This window comes from Ammospiza caudacuta, chromosome 4 (genome assembly GCF_027887145.1).
Source record: "Ammospiza caudacuta isolate bAmmCau1 chromosome 4, bAmmCau1.pri, whole genome shotgun sequence".
Classification (NCBI taxonomy): Eukaryota; Metazoa; Chordata; class Aves; order Passeriformes; family Passerellidae; genus Ammospiza; species Ammospiza caudacuta.
In genome coordinates, this window is record NC_080596.1 from 56420965 (window position 1) to 56442425 (window position 21461).

The window sequence follows — 21461 nt, forward strand, 5'->3', positions numbered from 1 at the left end:
TCAGCAGCCTCAGCACAGACCTGTGGATGTCAGTAGTAACACACATGGTTTAAGAGCATTTTTTATTTTCTGAATGTTTGCTCTTCTCTGGTGTAGCTCTTTATGCCTGTGAAAGCATTTCACTTCTCCTCTATTTGTTCTACATTGACCACTTTTTTCTGCCCTGCTCTCCTCTGTGTTATCATCCCTTGTTCCTGATTCATGTATTTTGCCAGCTGTGATCTGGACTGAATTCAGAGGATCAGATGGATTGGGATGGTCAGATTACTTTGGCAAGGCAAAGATGAAGGTGTATCCTGGAAAATACAGCTTTGTTCAGTTTTGATAGCAATGATTGCTCCAGCTCTGCCATTTGGAGAGGCTGCTGTCTGCAGCTGCATGTCACAGACATCCCTCTGAATATCACCATCCTGCGAGTGCCAGCTGAGCATCTGGTGTGCACTGCACCTTCTTCCAGAGGTTACAAGCCAAGGACTCTAACAAAATTGGCCAGGGAGCCCTTTGGCAGCATATAGCAGCCATAGCTTTCCCTGCCTCTGCAGCTGTCCAGCACGTTCCTTTCTTCCTGCAGCTCAGTCTGGTTTTGGCTCCCCCCAGCTCTCCTCAACCACCACCCCCTGCCTCGCTCTCCTCCTGATGGCAGTGGTTATGCCCTATAGCAGAGATTTTTAAGGATTATCCTCTGCCCCTGCTGGCTAGGCCAGACAGGAGGGCAATTGCTAGGAGCAGCTGTCTCCTTCCCAGCTGATGCATTGTACTTGCTCTCCCTTTTATGTGTGCTGGCATGACTTGCAATGTGTTACTTCTCTTGCAGTCGTAACTAAGGCTAATAAAATGCTATTATGGTTAATTATATTCACCGGTGAGGCACTTAAACTTTACATGAAATGGCATCCCAGTAGGCTTCAGTTTTCATAACACATGGCAGTTGGAATGGCAAGGTTTTAAAAACCATGTAATTTCATTACAGTAACAAGACAAGCACTTGAGTAATTTTTCTACGACAGGCTTAATGGTGTTGCCATATGGATGGCTTGTAAATAAACAAACAAAAAAAAACCTGGTGGAAGGCTAGAGGATGTAAGGGACATACATTTGGCACAGGATATCCCAGCATGCTTCAAGCACTTGCACTTTTAATAAGCACTTCTCAGCACCTTGTGCTTATGAAAAGGTTCAGTGAGGTGGTGATTCATGCCCATTTCCAGAACTAACTTTTACTTAATTTTTTTTTTTTTAAGTTGTGTGAGGCCTTTATAAATTCTCTTCAGTCCATTGGAATGTCCTGCTGTATACCAGGGAGCTTTTCTCTCTCTTTTTGTTCACTAGAAGACATTTAATCCATACTGGCCTGAATGCTACAACTTCTAAGCTAGGTCCACAGTTTTGTGGAGATGACTTTTCTCATCTTTTGGATACCTTAGAAACTTATTTTGGGACACCATGTTATTAATGAAATGCCATAATGGTAAACTACTGTTGTTAGTTTAAGCCTAGTTAAGACTATTTATGAAATCCAAAACAATATTACAAAGTTTTACAGGGGTGCAGATGACAGAAAATAAAATGTTTACTTACAAGATCAAGTCAGGGAGTTCTATTTCCCTCTCCATACCCGACTGCAGAGGTGTGAGCACTCCTAGAGAACCAGGCACCTTGGCTGGGCACAATTCAGAGGGCATAAACAGAAAATACTCTTCAGTTTATGATATGTAGAAACTTTTGCTTGTCTTTACCTGGGGTTTTTCAGAGGGTTCATGCATGATCATATTTTATTTCTTTTGAGTTTTTATTCCTCAGATTATTGGACTTCAGCTTGGAAGATAGTTCTGAACTTCTGGGTTAGTAACTTTTCTCAGTGTTTTGGAAATAACTACTGTGTCTTTGGCAAACTAGATGTTTGACAGTAATTCTGGCAGATCTTTACCTGTAGAAAAGTGGAAACTTTTCTGGATCTCATAATGTAATTTACAACTATCAGACAAACTGTCTCTGTTCTCCAGAACATAGAGCTCATATTAACATGCAGTTAAAAACACATTTTACAGAAGGCAGCCTGCTACTGAATCCTGGCTGAAACTACATGTGATGATAAATAACCAAGACAAAGTGTTAATCTCCAACATGGCATGACTCCATCACACAGCCTTGATTCTTTGGATGTACTGTAATAAAACACTGTTCTGGTGGAATTTATATCAGTTGTCCAATCCAACCTGTTAAACAATTTTTGCCATCAGAGTTTTGAGTGGTTCTAACTAACTCTGTGAATTGGGACTGCTTGAGAGATATGCACAGAAAACAAGGAGAGGAATTAATAGAATCATTAAATCCTGTGGATGGGATTGTATTTGTAGGGAGCAAGTACAGGATTAAGCAAATACATATGTGAAGTAGAGGAAAGCTGCAGGTGTCCTCCCTAGGGTAGGGAGGTAGACACACAATAGGCAGATAGCAGGTTACTGGGGTGAAATTTGCAAAGGACAAGAAAAACAGACTGCAGGGGAAAGGAAAGGAAAAGCCCTTCCCCTGCCAGCACAACGGAAGAGGTGAGAGTGGGAAGGACCAAGAGCAGCAGAACCATGATGGACACCTTGGAAAGCTTGAAAGCACTGAGATGGTCATCAGAAGATGAATTTGTGGTGAATCATCACAAAGTAGGAAATCATGATTGTTGTAGAATAAAGGAAAACCATCTTGCTTTTAGTTTCCCCAAGCTATATTTTTGTCCTTTTAGTGGGTGAATTCAGGGCTCTTTAAAGATCAAAAGCAGTAAGACCAACTTGAGGAGCACAAAATGTGAGCAGATGTTGTGCAGTCTCTCATGTGTCATTCTGTCCCAGTATCTGCCACGTCTGACGTGACCTATAATAGGGACAACTCTGAACTTTCACTTCTCTGCTCCTTTTAACCATGGACTGCAGTAGTTTGGGACTGTGCGATGACTTTGTAATGTTGACAACTGAGGACGAAGAATAAGGTGCTAAATGCTTTTTAATAGCAACCAAACATAAGAGGCAAAGTGTCTAGAGGCAACATAAACTGCCAACTCTGTTTTTAAAAATATAATTTGCGAAAAAGCCATCCACAACGTATATATTTATTTTCTTTTAAAACATTTATTTAAAACAAAAAAGTACTAAATCCTGGCAGAGGTTTTTGGCTAAAATGCAGGAAATATATTATGAACAGATTTTTACACTATTTTTCCATGTTATTTTTGCTATATACTCCAGACCTATGCAATATATAAAATAATATATTTCCCCTTAATGTATGGAAAATACTCATCAACTTTATGGTTTCATTAAAGCCAGAGAAGAAAGAAGTTTCCACTGTAGTTCATAACAGTTCCAAGTGAAGAAACTGTTGTGTCTTGATATTGTGAAGGTGGCATTGCCCAAGACTGATATTCAGACTACAAATAAGATAACGAATGAATCATTCAGATACTCCTTCATATTTTCAAAATATTTTCTAGTTACTTAGTTTCCAAAGACCATTTTAACAGCTCCAAAGCAAATCTCTTCAAGCCAAGGTGGGTTCTTCCTAAATTATTTCCTTACATTCCACTGCAATCTAACACCAATTTTTAAAGTGAGTTTAGAAATCAGTGGGTATTTCTGAAGAAGAACAATGAGCAAGCATGGAGCACAGGCCAATTTTGGACCTTTTGAGAGTGCTTGTATCTTAGAAGCATTTCAATTGTGGATACTTTCTTTTTCTGTCCTAGTGCATTCTGTACTGCCAAAATTCAGGTGCATAGGGACCATCACATGAATGCTGACAGCAATGTCTCCATTTTACAAATAAACCATACAAGGAAGGAAAAAGAGTAAAGTTTCTCTCCTAACCCACATAGAGGGCAAACTATAGAGGCCAGACAAGGATAATAAAAGTGTATGACTGACAGCTGACAGTATGCCAGTGAAAATTTCCCTTTCCCTTAGGATATTGTTTTGATAATCTTCGCTGATTTAATACTTTATGGAACTAGAGGTTTTTTTGTCCAAATGAATGTTTTTTGAGGGGTGGGGGTTGCACTTGTCAATTGCACATCAAAATAGGGTGGATAGACAGAGAAGTGCAATGTAAACAACAGCTCCAGGTTTGTTTTTCTCTTTAGGCTGTTGGGGGATGTTTTTGTACATGAAGGTTAATGGAGCAGAGTAATGGACTTCATCACTTCTTAAGGACATTTGGCCAATGCTCCAATACAACCAGCTGCAATTTTATTACCTGGTTTTGCATCCTCTAATTTAAAACATCTTTTCTGAAGTTTAGCTGTAAGATAGCATAAAGTGCTTACCTCTCGATGATATTTAAAGACTATACTTTGCTTAGAAATTTTTATATAATTTTCTGTTCACAAGTCTATCATTTTGCCACATTTCTATCCACTTTGTCTGTTTTGTGAGCATGTCCTGTTCATGCCAGGTGAGACACTGAACCTAAACTGTGAGTGCCCTCATCATGCTGGTGTGATCAGTCTGTGGGGCTTTATATGAGTTTGGTGTTGTCAGGCTTCCCCAGCCCAGCCATTATAACCTCCTGTAGCTCACCCAGCAGCTGCTCAGACTCCTTGTCTCTATTTGTCTTTTGGCCATCCTTTTACCTTATCACAAGGTTTATGACTTGCAAGGTGGGTGAAATTGTAAAGTTTGCCTCTCACTGCCAAGCTGAGCCTGTAATGCACCAAAGAATAAAGCATAAACAAAACAAGTTTCTCCTGCAGAATTTTGCAGATATGACTCCAAATGCACTGAAGAGAGAGATCTGTTGAGTTATTTGATGCCTTTTGTAGAAACTTAATTAGTTTCTCATCTGGAATCTGAATGTCTTTTTTTTTTCTTTTTATTTCCATATGAAATGTTCTTGTTTTGTAAGTAAAATGCAATGTTCACCTTGCAAACAAAGACAGCTCTGAAAACTAAGATAAATTTTTTTCCACAATATTAATATCACAAAAGAGGGCTGTACAGGCAAACCTGTACAAGTTACCTGTGTAACTCTACTAATTTCAAGACATACCTTCTGTGGCAAAGATGTCCATTGTGCTTGGTAGGATAACACCTTTGTTATTGATTGGAATTCACTAAGTTCTGTAGGTGATGATTCATGAGGCATTTCACTTTTTTGGAATTGGATAAGCTTTAGAGTAGGAAAGGGCGGATGCAGATATTTCTGCCTATGGATCTAGCAGGGACTACCTTGAGCACTCTTGGTCTTGAGCCCACTCTGTTCTATCTACACCAAAGCTGTGTTGGGGCTAAATAGGTTGAGGTCAGCTTCACTCTGAATTGAACCACTTCAGTCTCAGTATTTTCATATCAAAAGGGGCCTCTGATAAAAAAGAAAATTTAATAAACTGCCTTTTAATGTTTATAGATACAATGAATCTCAGTGAATAAGTGCCGTTTGAGTTAGTTTCTTCATGAAAACAATGTGCTATTCAAAGAATGATTAAAAAAATTACACTCCACATTTTCACAAAAATTTAGGTTAATTTATCACAGAGGGGTTTTGGCTTGGTTAGGTGAGATGGGTGTAGGTGCTTGAATATATTGCAGACATTTAGTCTCGGAGACTAATAATTTAAAAATATGTCCAAATAGCCTTTCATACAGGCATGTTCCCTCTTAATGCAGTGAGGTTGCACTGACACATCTGTGACCTGGTGGTTGCTTTCACATAAAATATTATTTGGGTAGACTCTGACTAATTCACTGGGCTCTGAAGAAGGGTGTATGAAATTTTCTTCTGTCTAAAGTATACCATATACAATTTTGCGATAGATATGCTATTGTATGTCTAATATTATTGCAAATAAAATGTCTTCTTTTGTGCTCTTAGCCCTTTCTGTCTGCTCTATGCCCATTTCTTTGTGCCTGGGGATGGCCCTGTGTCATTTTTCTTTACTTCCTTTATGTAAAGGCAAATAATTATACTTGTCAATTTATTTGTGGCTTTCTCAGCTGCATAGCTAATGCTCTTCTGCTTGATAGGATGTCTTTGCTTTCTGTAATTATAGTTCTGCTTATGCCCTTGAGGAAGAACATCTGCTGCTTCCCACTCATGAGTTACATTTCATCCTCTCATTTCCTTGGTGTTATTCTGCTCCACATTGGTGTGGTGGTCCCTGATGCCCTTTGAAGAAATTTTCCTTGGTGTTCTGCATAAGATACTCAGTCTTCCTCCTTGCTTCCCCCTTCCCTCATCAGCCTGCTGTGCTGTTTTCCTCAGCATGAGTGGTGCATTTGCTTCTCTGATTCAGCTGTGAGGGAAAGGGCAGAGGTGTGCAGGGAGCTCCTACAACAATCTGTCTCAGTGGGAATGAATGTGCAGCAGAAGCCCAAGGACAGCCCTCTGCAATGCCCTCACCAAAACGAGCAGTGTCAGCTGTCAGGGGCAGGAAATGTGACCACCCAGTTAGAACAGAAGAAAAGAGCAGGAAAAACCCACCTTATCTTTTTGGACACTTGGCAGTTAAATTCTGCCAACTTGGCATATTTTCCCCACCATATTTGTTGTCTTTGTTGCTCGCTGTTGCATGTAAATCAGTTGAATGACCTTTTATTATTCCTTTGTTCTCACACATTTATAATTTCCTCTCAAAATAACCTCTTGATATGAACACAAAGACATATTGTGTAGTAGGCAAATTTGGAGGGTTAAAATACGTGATTTTTTGAATAGTCAAAATGAACTGTTTGGAATTTTTAACATTTTTATAATGTTCACTTTTACAGAATATCTATTTTTATACAAAATGCAACATGCTTTTGAGCATATGGTATGACTCTTGGGTATGGTTCTGTGCAGGACCAGGAGCTGGACTCAATGGTCCTTGTGGGCCTCTTCAACTTAGCATAATCTGTAATTCTGTGATTTTGATGAATAATTAATGCATATTTTTACATGGCCAGAATTGGGTTTGGTGTATCCCAACTAAGGAGACTACATCAAAGAATTTGAAGCATTTCTGTTTCAGCAAGAGCTGGGAAGAAGAGGCCAGTACTCCAGCCAAGGGGAAACCAAGAAGAAGACAAAAAGTGATGGAGCCTCACAGACGGACCCTTGACTCTGTCAGACAGAGCTCCTGCAGTACAGATGTGGCTGAAGGCTGGCCTGCAGGAAAAGGTGCTGCCACCCCTCAGCAGCCCAGCCAGTGCCGAAATCAGTGGAGTGACCTGAGAAGGGCCAGTCCTAGTTTGTGGAAGAGGTCAGCATCCTGAACTTCCAGGGATTTCTTTTTCTCTGGCTCATCAGTTCAGCACAGTGAATTTTGAAATAATACTGTGGCAGTATTGCAATAAAAAATAGTTGTTTTTTGCATTGAGATCAGCTGGCAGAAATGTGAATTTGGTATGAACACAGAATTGAATATATTTCAGTGTCAAGGGTAACATTTATTATAAATATTTGTGCAGAGCTGGAAGAATAAGGAAGTGTTCTATATTGAATACGTAAATAGAATTGTACAATAGCAAACTGACTGTGTGTTGCAGGATTAGAAGGACTGTGTGGTACTCGGTATTTTATTTTTTTTTTTTAGAAGAGGATTTATATAGGACTTTATAAAGGATGAGATCCTTCTGAGGGAAAAAAAGCCCTAACCACTACCTTTTATGATTAATAATAGGGGGATAAACCTTGACATGACAGAGGCTGGGAGAGACATGAGGGTGACCTGAGCAAGGCAACATGGAAAAAATATGTTTTATCTGATGTGCACTTGTTGCTAACCTAGATGTTAAGGGAAAGACAGTTAACTATAAAGGGTCCCACTGGATATGAAACTGGCCCATGGAAGAATTATGGGAGAAGATGGACAAAACCAGGAACAGTGAGTATCCCTTGAGTGAAATAATTAAAATCAGAGATTTCACAAAGTACAATACAGGAAATAGATGAGAAGCCCATGTAGGAGATTGATAGTACAGCGGGAGACAGGTCTGTGAGTAACATGTACAGTGCTTTACAGCCATGAAAATGCAGTTCATTGCACGGGGACACCCTTGAAAAAAAGACCAAGGAAGAAAACTATACATGAAAGACAACCCTGAGATTGCCTTCACTCTTCATCCTTTGCATTGCTAAAAGAATAGTCCAACAAAATTGAATCTTTTATAGAGACAAAGGAGAAAACTAAAAGCGAGTCTTTTGAGAACAGAGAAACATCTCTTTTTCATCTCACACAAGAGGTGACAAATATATCATTGAAACTTATATTTTAAGGGGAAAAGAAGTTAAAAGGTAGGAAATGTTGCAAGAACCAAAGAGTAACTGCTGGGACTAGTTGCTATTATTACAGAAGTGTCTGTAATTATAGCAACTAATCAGCCAGCCTGACAGCAGCAAATAAATAAACAAATATTAGGGATGAAGAAAAACAAACCAAGAAGAAAAAATATGGTTGAGGCATAAAAATAGTTAAGGAAAAAAGGACAGGAACAGGAACTGATGGGTTAAGAGTGGAAAAATCAAAGGGTGATGAAGAAGTGTAAAGGAAACAGAAGGGAATGAACATGCCAAATGAAATGAAAGGAGAGAAGAGAAATAAAAAGAGCAAGACAGTGTACAATCAGGTCTATAAACATGTCAGTGGCTTGCTGCAGAGTGGTTACAACGTTGTCTGGAAGCTTTGCTCTCACTGAAGTGAGGAATGGTGAAAGTGGGGTTAATTATCTGGGGGAGTGACAGCAGTGCTTGGCCATGTGGACACTAATGGGATCACCGGCATCTGATGGCATCCAAGGACTCTGCTGTGTTCAAGACAGGACAAGGTGTCTCCTTCCTTCTCCCCCTCCCCACTCCTTCCCTTTTGGGGAGGGGGGAGGCTGGGGATACTTACAGAGAAAAATATCATTTTTCATGTACATGCAGATACACACACACTCAGTTTCTTGGAGAAGCTTGTACTGCTTCTGAAGGGAGACATGGGAAAAGATGCAAGCTTAAACAGATTTGGGGGTTTTTTGGAGGAGGGGGAAAGAGGGACAAGGGACAGGAGAGTGCTGACATCTGGAGAGTGGTAACAGCTGTGAAGGCCTCAGGGCTGAGACTTTTGTTTCTGACCTTAGGGAGAAACTGGAGAGAACTGACCACATGGTTTGGTTGCAAGGAAGAGTGAGGGCAGAGGGGAGACAGAATAAAATAAGGGGTGGCAGGCCCTTATTTTTGTATCCTGGAGCCTTGGTAATATATCTCTGTAAAGAGGCCAGTGCATGTTCATATGAGAAGTTACTCCATTCTGTCTGAAGTAATGTTAAAAATAACTCTCTTTGGGCCTTGGGGCATTCACTATAATGAAGTTAAAAGGATAAATGCTATTAAATGTCTGAATAATGTTGCTAACATAGCTTGTCTTCCTGATCATTTTGTTAAACTGCAGTAACATACAATCATGTCACCATTAATACTTCCTGCATGTGCAGGAAAGAAGAATACAAAGAGTATGAAACATCAATTGATTTTAGGATGGTGTGTTTTATATTGAAACCAGATGAAAAACTTATTTTCTCATATGGTTGGTGGCGAGTACTGGAAACATCACACATTTTTATTGTTGAAACAGAGTGCAAACTATTCAGAGTGATACACCTACATCTGTATGGTATTATACTCCGTGCCTGGCTGCCATCATTTTATGGACTTAATATCTGTCCAACCATTATTTTTATTGAGTCTCATAACTCCATACTTGGTCCACCTGTAGAGCCTGTGAGTTATCAAATTAGAGTCTTTTGCCATTGTCATGTGTCCAGTTTTCAAATTAGAGTGGTTTTCCAACTGGACTACAAAGAACCAGAACTGCTATTCTTAGAGTGACTTTTATTTTAACTACACCCATTCTTATTTATCATTACAGTCTGCTGGAACAAAAAAGTTTAATTTCCAACAATGAGGGTTATTTTTTTGGATGGGAAGAAGGAACATGTACATTCTTCATCTCATTTTTATTATTATATAATTGTTCCCACACTTGATCCTTGTTTATTGCTATCACATTAAAAAGCAGAAATAGTTTCTAGGTTGTAAAATTGCCCTGGCATGCTCATGAGGCTCACTTAGACAGTGTAGGATTATTCAAACAACAAGGGCAGCTGGAATCCAAATTCTCCTTTGAAGATAAATAGCCATCACTCAGTACATTCTGGACAAGGCCCTATTGCCTTTGCTCACTCTGATTAGCACTGACCTGAACAAACCATTTTTTCTTGGTCTTCTCTATCATGTATGCCCTCAATATCTTTTTTCTTTTGGACATCTGTCTACACCCTTTTCCCAAATTTCTACTTTCCCCTGACATATCCATTTTTATTTCACAATAGGTACATCTTCATGGAGCATTTCTGTCTGCTGGTCCCTTCCTAATGTACCCACTAGCTAACATCTCTGTCTTCTGCCTGCCTTCTTTTCTTCCTCTGTCCAGCGTCCTACCCTCAAGTATCTCTTCCCCAGAAGCTGTCCTTGCCTCTCCAGGAGTTGCTTTCAGTTCCAGACATATTCCAGACTTCAGCTGATTCCAAACACTCCCAGGGTCCTCCCACTGCTCTCTGGGGCAGACGATGCACAGATGCCTCCACAGCAGGTCCGTGACCCTCAGGTGTGCTGGTGGTGCCACAAAACACACTGGCTGTGTGACAGTGGACAGTCTGAGCATCCACAAGGTGTCCCAACACCAGGACAGCCTCAGGCTGTGGGAATCCTGTTGTCCATATGAGCAGCATGAGCAGCATGTCAGGACAAAGGCCACTCCTCGCTGGTCTGCTCTGCCCTGGCACCACAGCTCAAGGCTCCCAGCTCTGACAAAGCAGTTGGCAAAGTGTGGCTGCCTCAGTACCAAGTCACTTCCTCTATGGAAAAGTGTGAGTTGACCTTTAGATGATGCAGAAATCTCACAGCTTGCCACACGGCTTGTATTTTCAACCAAAAATGACACTCTGACTAATTTTAAATTATTTCTTATTTATAAGAAATAAATTATTTATTATTTATTAAATTATTAGAAACATTCTAGTTTCTGTATTCAGCTGATTTCACAAGTGTTCATAGACCAGCTTCTAAAATTCCAAAATATTTTGGCAATTTTATGGACTAGAAGTACCAGGCTAAGGTTTTCCAGGGAAGCCTGTAGTACTGGAACTTTTACTAGGACTTTATGAGATCTAAAATGGGCAAGTTCTGTGGACCACCACTGGGTTATTAGGCTTATTAAGTTGTCTCTAATGTACCCTGAAGCCCTTGCAGTCTGGGAAAGAAACATCTGGTCAATGAAGGTTTCCATTTGTATCTATTTTGTTAACTGCTTTAAGCAACTAAATAGAAATTAATAGATACAGATAGATATATATAATGCAATGAAAACAGAGGTTTGTAACACTAAAATAATTTGTGGCCAAATTAGTCACAAAAGTGTATAAAATATCACAATTTTATAATATCACAAACAGCAACCACTCTAAGATTCTATCCAGAATTAGGGAAGAGAATAAACCTTATTCATCTACTACTCCTCCATAACAGACCAGTATCCACACAGTAAAAATATCTGTTTGTCCCCAAACCAACATGGATTTATTTTTACCATGAGCTCATTTTGATTCAAAGATGATTAATTACATCCCTAAAGGATTAGGTCCCATTAATTGTAGTCTGCTTCTTACTTACTTTGATTTTTCAGGTACAGCACTCAGTGGTTAGCCTGGAGGAGCATTCTTTTTTCTCATCATGCATGTGGAAAGTGTCCATCACCTCTGCAGACATGCTCCAGACAAATGCCTGAAAGGGCAGAGCATTGAGTCATGCCAATATTAAAATTTAAGTGGATGGTCTCCTGTTGTGTAAGGCAGACTGAGCAGTTGTCAATATTTTTCTCTCATTTGCAAGGAATCACATAAAACGTCATTGAGTCATGCCAATATTAAAATTTAAGTGGATGGTCTCCTGTTGTGTAAGGCAGACTGAGCAGTTGTCAATATTTTTCTCTCATTAGCAAGGAATCACATAAAACGGTAGTGGGAATGGTGACTTACATTTTGGAGCTAGGTGGAATTAAATACAGATGGATAAAGCAAGTGAAAAAGGTCCTTGAAATGTCCATTTTAACTGATTGTAATGGAAACTTAAAATGAAAGGCTAAATTTAGGCATGTTGAATACACTCCACAGAGCCCAGACTGCTGAAACACCCAGTATCTTATATTTTATGTGACAAATTATTTTCTTCCACTTTATTTTTGCTGATAGGCATTTATTCTAAATTAGTCACCCAAATTTTCTTAATAGCCATCTAAACCAAGAGTTTCCAGTGGGTAATTCAGCCACTGTCTTATCCATCTGGATTTGGCTGAGTGAAATTGATCTCTAGAAGATCCCATGTCTTTCTGTTGTGCAAGCCTGGACAACTAGTTCTATTACTCAGATAATTCAGAGAAAAACATTGTGTCTAAAATAATAATTCAGAGAAAAACATTATGTCTAAGGTATATTTTATTACTCCAATCTTTTTCCACAGTTTTAGGTGAGGCTCAGAAAAGGCAGGGTGCAGAGTATGGATGGGAGGCTGCCTTACCCTGTAGATGAGGAGCTGGGTTCTGTTGTTCACCATTTAGAGTGAAATTTTAGAACTCTTTTTTAACATAAATGTCTTGTTATGGCTCTCAAGCATGACATACAGAAACATTGTGCTGCTTTCCACCTGTATTGCTCTGTCATGTTTTTCTTAAGAATGATCATGTGATCTTGAAATCATAAATAGCACTGGAGTTAACAGGCATGAAATTTTTATTTAAGAAGAAACCATAGAGGACAGGAATTGCTAGACAGTCCTGGACAAGGATGAGTTTTGCTGAGCCAAAGATAATGTCCATTTCCCTCTGTAGAAGAAATTATAGTATGAAGTCAAACCCATCCAGTTTACACAAGGATTATATAAAACTGAAATAGTCACCAGAACTCCTGAAAGGGATATATTTCCCTGAAAATCTAATATGTATTTGAAAAAGTCAATTCTTCTGTCCAGAGTACAACTATGTAAAAATGCCCAGCTAACTTGGCTGTCAGGCTACATGAAAGATTTGAGTGAAGAAAAGTAATAATTTAATGGTCCTTGAGCCCCAAAGTGTTAGAAAAATTAAATTCTCAGTGGGCATGAAAGTTATTGGGGCAGTCATTTTACATCACTGTGGTGAAAACTGGAGTTGGATCTACATGTATGACAGTTCTACAGGTATTACAGTGACAGAAATAGAGGAGGCTCTGGCCTTAGTCCATGGATTTACAGAGTTTGATTCATTATTTAGGCTGTCTTTTCCTAGAACAGACAGTAAGACATACATTACCATTGTGAAATGAAATAAATACCCTTGAGATTTTCTTTTCACTTAAAAACATATAATTTACAAATTCAATACTTGTCCACTAAGATTGATAGTGTCATGGGGAGTGGAATAGTTAAGGCAGGCTTACTGGCAATTCCTTAAATGAATTTAAAAATGGCCTGGTGCTTATATTTTCCTACTGAGAAAAACATGGGTTTTGCAGTGCTTAGCCATCTTCTGAGTGTAAATACTTGGCTGAGCAGCACTCCCTACTTTTGAACTAAAGTTCACTCCATTTCTTGAGTATGCTGTTTGGCAATTCCTGTTGAAGTCGTCACAGATGGGGTTTCATGGGGCCATTTTCCTCCTGACCATTGCACTGTGAGAGAGCTGCCCTGAGCCCAGGGATGAGAAGTGTCCTAAATCCCTGCTGCAAGGACCTCAGCCACTGGCCAGTGTTTTATTTTGCTTAGGAAAAAAAGCTGTGATACACACATACTGAATGAGAAGAATTAGAATCTTGGAGAGAGATGTCTCCTGGATAGCAGAGTGCAGGAATATAGAAAAAGGTAGATTATTTGTGATTTTCTTCACTTTCAGGAAATTACAGGAAACTACTACCTTGCGTGTTCTCAACTTATGTATTTAATATTGGTGTGAGCTTTTTTCTGACTAGGTCAGGATATATTTGCTTAAACCAGAAATGCTCTTTTGGAAATTGCTCATATCTAAATATTGGAAGGACAACAGAGCTGTAACAACTTGGAGACCTGTGCAACTGAGACATATCAGGAGTCTCAGTGTAGCAGCTGAGGTGCCATCCCTGTGTGCCCATCCCAACTTCCCCTAACCAAATTATCATCAGGGTGTGGAAGCAAGTGGATGAGAACAGAGGAACAGAAGCCCCTGTGTAAGAGGCAGAGAAAAAAAAAAGGCATGAAAAAGTCTAACTCAATTGTTTCCAGGTGAAATCTCTTTCCCTCTGCTCACAAAAGATGACCTCCATATCCTTACACTATCAAAAGCTTGAAATTAAATCTGAGAAAAGCACCTGGGCAGTTTTAAAGGTCAACACTGTCATGAGCTTGGCTTTGAAGATTTTAGCATGCAAAATTGGTACACTATTTGATGTGATATTTTAATACCAATATGGTAAAGCTGTATTGGTGTTAAAATGTTGATGGTTGACTTCCCTTTTAATGGCCTGTGTATCTCATCGTTCAGAACTTCCTATCTCATGGTGGAGAGGTTTTCTTTGAAAATTGGTGACTTCCTCATTTTCTGCCTAAAATTCTTTCTCTTAGTTGTATATAAGGTAGCTCTATTTAAACCAAAGACAGAAAAATGAAACTCTTTCCAGACAGGCAAACAACAAAACACATTATGGGGGGATGAGGTGGAAAGTCAGCCTAAAGCTCATCTCATTTAACAGATAGCAGTAAACATCTTAAAAGTGATTGGCTTATTATGTAGACTTTAAGCACCCACAGAAAGCAGCTTTCCATACCCACAGTAAGGTCATTAGTGAGGGAGAAGGGAGGGAGAGAGCTGATAGCACAACCCTCTTTCCTGTGCAGACACTGACCTGGAAGCTTTGTGTTCTGACATATTTTCCTCAAAAATAAAGATTCTCAGCGATGTAAGGAAGAAACGTTAGTAACAGCAGAAAAATAACAAAGCAGAATACTAGCTTTGAAGAACCTCCTAAATTTAGACCTACATATGTGTAGATTTTGCTCCTAACACAAGAAGTTCAAAGAGATATATTGCTACTAGGTATGACAGCAAAAGTAATATTACCACTATACTCCATTATCATTCTTTCCAAAATCAATATCAAAACAACCCAAGTCTAGACACATAAATGTCAAACTATTTAACAAGAAGCAGTTAGTGCAGAAAAAAACACACTTAAATGGCAATTGAGGTAGTCTGATGGATCTTAAAGTAGCTTACCAGGATTTATGTAAGATAAAAACAGTTTAACTAAGCATGTAGAACAAAGCCTGGGGGCTTATGGCAAGAACAATATTAGAAGAGCATCTAAGCTCTTTATCATACCTGTCAGGTCCTAGTACTTGGCTGTTCTGTCTAAGATGGAGGGCCTTCTAAATCTCCTCATTTTCATCTTGATTTCAGGTTTTAGGTTACTTAATAAAATTACCCTTCACCTATTACTCAAAAGATAGAGTGCCCAGTTCACAAAAACACATTTGAGCTAACCCTGCTACTCATATGAAATCTATCATTTTCGGAGTGCTTTCTCCACTTTTTAAATGTCATTCTCTATTGAGAACTGACAAGGAGGTTGTTAGCAAGTAATATCCTTCCAGAAATGGAATTTTGAAGTGAGACAGGCAGCAGAAATTAACACTTAATTAACATCCTAAAATGGCTAAACATTGAAACTTATTTCAGTCAAGCAAAAAAGGTATGAAAGAACTAAAAAATACAGATGCATTAACTTAAACATGATCAAATATTTAGTTCCTAGATTCTAAAATGATCTTTGAATTCAAAGTGTTTTCTTTTGGCTTTCAAATAGACTTATAAAAAAGAAAATTAAAACCAGTGATGGCTTAGGTTGAGAAAGCAGTTTTAAATGGTTCATAATTAATTTTTATTGGTTCACACTTCATTATTTCTCTGTGTGCAATCAAAAGCCATTTGAATTCTGACAGGAATCGGACTTTTTTCTGATGTAACCACAGAAATTAACCCATCTGAAATGAAACACAGTATTGCAGTGCTGAAAAACCTGCCATATCTTCAATGCAAATAGAGATAAAGGAGATTTTATTGTCTAGGATATCTTTCATTTCACAACCTTCCGCATAAGTCATTGACAGTCACTCAGGACATGAAGTGAAAGGCCTCAAGGTGTGGCACCAATCACTCTGCTCCGCTGTGCATGCTGTCTCCAAAAGCAGATAGTTCTCATCTGTACCAAGAATTGTTACTTCAGCCTGACTTACGGTTTTCAAGTGAGCAAGAACTTTTGTTTGATTTTGGGTTTTCTTCAAACCCTACTACACAGCAAGAGCAAGAAATTTGCAGTGCATTCTTTAAGGGAAGTAATAACTGTCTTTTGTCTATTATCTGCCAGGCCACCGGCAATAGGATGAGAGGACAGAGTCTTGAGCTGCATCAAGAGAGGTTTAGGTTGGACGCTGGGATGAAATTCATCACAGAAAGGGTGATTAGGTGTTGGAATGAGTTGCCCAAGGGGGTGGTGGGGTCACCATCCCTGGAGGTGTTTAAGGAAAGACTGGATGTCTCATGGTCTGGTTGGCAAGGTGGTGATGGGTCCATAGGTTGGATTTGATCTCAGAGTTCTTCTCCAACCTGATTGATTCTGTGTTTCTGAGTGATGTTCATGTAGATAACTAAGCCATGTCTGACATCAATCATGACAGCAGTCCCATTAAGCTTGTGGAATAATTGCAGTCTCAATGTTAGGAAAGGATTTAAGGATTTTGCAATCATGGTATTGTCTCAAATATTGTATTCTGTTTAGGACACCCTGGCATGTTAAGCTGCAACTCACTATTTATGACCCACTGTCTTCCTCAGCTGGTATGTGACCCCATGGAGAAAAACAGCTTGATTAAAATGGGATATACCAACCTGTAAAACAGGATTTGAGTGTTATGGCCTGTGTGTTTATACTGTGGGAATGTCAGCTTGGACAAACAGACTTCAGACTTTCCCTTTTCCCATAAAACTGAACTCACTGGCCCTAAGGGCAACTGCAAAGTCTCTGTGTGGTTAGTGAGTTAATCCAAGGACGTGGATGCATCACACTGAAAAAGTAAGTTTGCAGTTTGTAGTTTAGGTCTTCCATTTCCAATTATATCCTTGTATGGAAAAATTCTCTGAGCACAGGGAATAAGGGACCCTCCAATCCTCTTCTGCCAGTTTGGCCGAATTCCCTTCATTAAGGCTCAACCCATCTTCTGTACCAAAGAGATGGAAGTGACATTAATGGGAACAATCACCCATCCTTTCTGCTTAATCTGAGAAGATGCAGTAGGTAACCATGCAGACTGTGCGCTGCTTCATCCTCTGCCCCCATACCTTCAGTTATTTCTGTAGCAGGATCTCAGCTGAGCAGAAAGGCATTACAGCAAGGAGGTGGGCTCCCATCTGCCTCAGCAGGTAAAGAAACTCCTGGAAAAACAAAGTGAGGTCTCACAGGGCTGGAGAGGGTTAAGGGATGGAGAACAGCCATTATCACTCTGCCAAAGAAACTCTGACATAATGAGCTGCTAAATGATCCCAATCTCCACCACACTGTGTTTGGGCTATGATTATCAATTCTGCCAAGAATTTGGACCACAAATCTTGAATATTGTCAGTTGTAAGAAAACTTGTAAGTTTTAATCCTCATACATTAGTTCTTGGCTAATCACACGCATTTATTATTAGACCAAAGCTCTAAGTTTCTTAAAGCCCTGGTCTTCACTCTCTTTGAAAAGTTTGGCAGCAAGGTGACACCTCCTTTTGTGCCACGGCTTTGCACAGCCACATGCTTTGGCCACAAGCACTTTGGGAGAACATAGGGTATATAGCTGACTGTAAAAAGTCACAGACACACAGCATGAGTGCACTTATTGTCATCATGAGACACAATTTGCTGAAGACAGAAGTTTAGAATTAGCGCTGGAAGTTAAATATACTGGCTATTTCTAAGTGAAACCAATCCTTTAAACACTTAAGACTTGCTTAATTTTCAGCATATGCCACAGACTTCAAAGAAGGGTCAAAGTCCAATAGTTTGAAGTAATGACAAGCAAGAAACGCACTGGAATATTGGCTAAAGAAGAAAATATTATTATGGCAAGTGTTTTTAAGTTCTACTTTTACATTTAGCTTTTCAAGTTCCTGGCACGTGTGCAAAATTTCTATTTGAGATGACACATAAAATTGCCTTTTTGGCATAAGAGTCTGAAAAAAGCTAGAGGACACTGGTATATTCTATGCCCTTTCCTCTCTGTTTAAGTATTTATTATTAGAATAATTATTCTCTGACAACCAAAGATGACTGTTAAGCAAATATTCCTTAAAGAAATAATCGCCTGGAACAAAGTGTCGTTTTACCACTTTTACCACCAGGCCTGGTTTATGTATGTAAACAAAACAATTTATACTTAGAATATACCCAGACATGGTGTCACTGGTTTCTCCTTCCCTGCAAGGCTGACTTACAGGGCCTCAGGCTCAGGTTTTTGCTCTGTGGACAGACACTCGTGTCAAAATGGGGTATTTGTGTCACAGGGAGCAGTGATACACTATCATCACAGTAAATGTGAGCCAGATTAAAGGGATCTGAATGGCTAAAACCAGTAATTAAAATGTCTTCCCTTCTTGTATGTGGCAGTCATGATTTAAAATCCACGACAGCAACAAACATGACTGCAATAGCAATGGAGAGGTCAAGGATTACACAAAATCATTTCTTGAGGTCACCAATTTTGTAACATGCACACACATCATGGTCCCTCTGTGCTTGCAGTCAGTGTCTGCTCCTTCACACACACACACACATATATATATATATATAATTTTTTTTTACCTTTTATCATTTATTTGGTATAGGATCTTGAGGAAGAGATTTGGATGGAGGAAGGAGAAAGGAGGATGTGAAGAAAGAAAAGGTTGGTGCAGATTCAGTATTGAAATAGGTCAAGGAAGCAGCATAAGAGATGCTTGGGAAGTGCTTAAGAAAGCACTGTAAGAGGAAGGAGGAGTGAAGAGTCTGGAGATGTCTTTTGTGTGAGGGATCCACGACTCTGAACATCACTCTGAGTCACCTCCCTTTTCTGTATTAAAACAGTATCTTTTAATCCCAAACACATTGGGTAAATGACTTTGACCTTGTTGCAAACCGTAGAAAGAGAAAAATTTAGTCATATTGCTGTATATTTTTTTCCTGAAGTGACAATATCTCAAATGACAATTACTTTCCCTTGCAATATTTTTCCCTTGGGTAAATAGCTCACTCTGGTCTGTTCCTTTTACTCTTAAAAAGCTGAAGATAAATTTTATATAAAATTAGTAAAATTTCTATTTGTCATGAAGAGTTTAGATGATTAATGCAACAAAACAACAACATACAAATTATTAACTAAATCTTATATTTCCTGCCAAACCATGGTAGTCTATAACCTCTGAAATATTATTGACTTGTGTAGGGGTCTTTGTTATAAAACCCTGACATTCATTCATCAATAAAGCTGAGGGGAAAAAATAAAAAAAACACACCCAAAAACGGGCCACAAAGATTATGTGGGACCTCTCATTTAGGAGTCTTTTCATATCAATCAGAGCCTCACTGTCCCCTAAGCGAGAGAACAAAACGATGGAATATTTCACCTTTCCAGATGACCAGAGCACTTTGCTTTCAAGAATGTCTAAGTGAGAATACATTGCAGCTGGTAGCACTATTGAGAACAGTTGGATAATCCTTCAGTCTCCAGCACTGACAGAGCAGCTTCAAAGCATTCCCTGCCTATCTCTCATCCTCGGTGTTGGGCCCTGCCGTGGGCGATGTGACAGCTCAACACATGCGGCGCAGGTAAGAACGTATGTGGCTGCTCAGAGCTGGATTCTGTCTCAGGGAGTTGCTCTGTGCATCTGTGTGCACACACATGTGGGAAACCAGGACATCCCTCTGGCTGCCCTGGATGTCTCCAGCCCGTGGCCGGGGGCTCAGAGACCTTGGCACGAAGCCAAAGACACTTGTGGCTTTGATTTTAGCCCATGGAGAAAATTACCAATTTTATGTGAAGGCTTACAAGCCACAAGAGTTTAACTGGAATGATAGTTTGTCACAAGGTGGAAAAGTAGAATTTTGAGCTTTTTAAAATGGGGGTTCAGAAGCCAAGATGGAGGGATTTGGGCGTGCCTTGTCCTTCGTCTTTCTTCTTCTTAGCCTCCATCTTCTGGGTGATGCTGGCACTTTTGGATTGGTTTAGAATAGAGGCAGACTGTCTAACATAGGTGATAGTTATTGGAAAATTATTGTAAATAATGTACATGTAATTTTTAGTATAAAAAGATAACACCACCCCAAGGGCAGTCAGTGTGCCACGGACTGACATGCCAGACAGACCTCAGCAGGTCAGAAATAGAATGTTATAGATAACAGAAAATAAACAACCTTGAAAACCACAGCTGAAGAATCCTGACTCCTTCTTCGATCTCGGGGCTGGGAAAAAGAGACTTTCCAACACCTCGGGGTCATCTCAACCACAGAGATTCTGAGAGACATGCAGGTATTTTCAAGGTGTGGGGGGAGTGAAAACACGTGGAAGGTTCATTTGTTTTTACACCTAGAGATATTATAAGGAAGGATACAAGGTTTGAACTTGTTTTGTTAAATCTCTGATTGAGCACAGGCTATTTTCACCTGGTTTCTAACAGTAATTTATATAGCTGGCATTCATATGATTTCCAAATTTCCAAACAATGATTTCATTGTTTAGATTAGCTTCCTGCTTGGGCAGAGAAGTTGGACCAGATGCCCTCCAGACATCCCTTCCAACCTCTGCAATTCAGTGGTTCAGGGACCAACGTGGCAGTGAGCTGTAAGGTACATTCTGGCTGAAATTCTAAGATTTATGTGGGTAGCCTTTGGAATTTGTGTGAATTCAACAGGTTGAGTCTCCTCCAGTTCTGAACACCCTTTGAGAAGGAGGAAGTAAGGGCATGGGCAAATTCGCCTCTCCAGTGTGCCATTTCTTTCAATTTTCTCATGTTTAGAAATGCAAATATGATCACATGCTACCAGAGCAAAATGAAACTCCTTAGAGATTTTGTATAAGACAAGTTCTTTATAAGATTACTATTGAAATGATAGTGATACAGTGACACATATAGACCAGTAAGCAATGTTTCTAAATAAAAGACATGATATCTGTTACCACAGAAATCACTTCAAATTGTTCTCAGTACATGCTATTTACAAGGCTGACTTTGTGATCTAATGACAGATCTCTTTTATATCTCAATGAATCAGATTAACTCTGCTAAAATTAATGGATTTCTTACACAAGCTTGTACAGATGAAAAGGAAACTGGGGTTTGGCTTCTGACCTTGTATCTCATAATCCTCTTTGCATAATTCTAGTGATTT